Source organism: Chiloscyllium plagiosum, unplaced genomic scaffold, assembly GCF_004010195.1.
Source record: "Chiloscyllium plagiosum isolate BGI_BamShark_2017 unplaced genomic scaffold, ASM401019v2 scaf_63039, whole genome shotgun sequence".
Classification (NCBI taxonomy): Eukaryota; Metazoa; Chordata; class Chondrichthyes; order Orectolobiformes; family Hemiscylliidae; genus Chiloscyllium; species Chiloscyllium plagiosum.
This window is the reverse complement of record NW_025182730.1, coordinates 35-1,065: the sequence shown is the minus strand read 5'-3', so window position 1 is coordinate 1,065 and position 1,031 is coordinate 35. Positions and strand designations below refer to the sequence as shown.

Sequence of the window (1,031 nt, the reverse complement as noted above, 5' to 3'; positions counted from 1 at the left end):
AAGCGGCAAGGACAGGCCACTATAAATGCCGCAGGAAACACCACAGAAGCGCTTCACAGGAGGCTCCCAAGCACTGAGGATGCCACCTAGACAGGGGACATTTCCAACAAAATCTTCCAGCTCGGCGAACAGAAACACATCATTGTCTTGAGTGTTCCAGAGTTTTTCATTGTTCCAGAGTCCAGATGAAGTTTGCATTCCTCACGTACGTGAGCGAGAATGATTTCAATGTCTCAGATCAGTTCCTGTCCCGAGAACATCAGAGTCAATGTCCCGTCCTCTACTCGTTCCGACAGTTCACACTTCTTCATTCTCCTCTGATTCCATTTCCCAAAGAGTTTCTCAAGATTTACAAAGCTGGAGCCTAAATTCTATGGTTTGCTTCCTAAACATTTTTTCAACTGCCAACTGACAATATTTTCACAGTATCTCTTCACAATCCTCTGGCTTGCCACTGACCCGAGTCAGAGAACAGAGGACAGGGATTAAAGGAATCTAATGAAAAGCAGCACTTCTGCTCAGGACGTTCAATAACAGCTGCAGAAACCCGATGTGTCGAGCAGTGTATCTGGAAAGAGAAACAGAGATAATTTTTAAATATGGAACATTTCTGATGAAGAACTCGAGTTTCCCAAGTCTAATCAAATTACCGGCCTGGTTCACAAAATAGTTTTTCTGAACTTTGAGCGAAAAGTATACCAGCCGGAAAGCATTCATAACGTAGTCAGCAGGATTCGAACCTACGTGGGGAAACCCCAATGGATTTTTAATCTATCGCCTTAACCACTCGGCCATGAATACAGACAGCTCCCGTGGGTTGAGCATTGACCAAATCAGCCGTAATCTCATTGAAAGCTGCCGTTGACTTGATGAGCTAAATGCTTCCATTCTCCTCTCCCACCTTTGCTGTGAATTGTAAGGTGCGAGACACCAACGTAAAGGAAGAAAAACACAAATTTAGGAAAAGATATTTGCAGCCAAACTGAGTCAAAATTATTGATTGAAAGGACAATCCCACTTTTGCAATTTGC

At 43.5% G+C, this 1,031-nt stretch overlaps 1 non-coding gene across 1 annotated transcript; it reads right to left on the bottom strand.

Moving 5' to 3' along the window:
• Nucleotides 1–719: 719 nt before the first annotated feature.
• On the bottom strand, nucleotides 720–801 carry trnaf-aaa. The gene has a single exon. It is a non-coding gene; the product is annotated as a tRNA-Phe (tRNA).
• Between the last annotated feature and the right edge of the window lie 230 nt (nucleotides 802–1,031).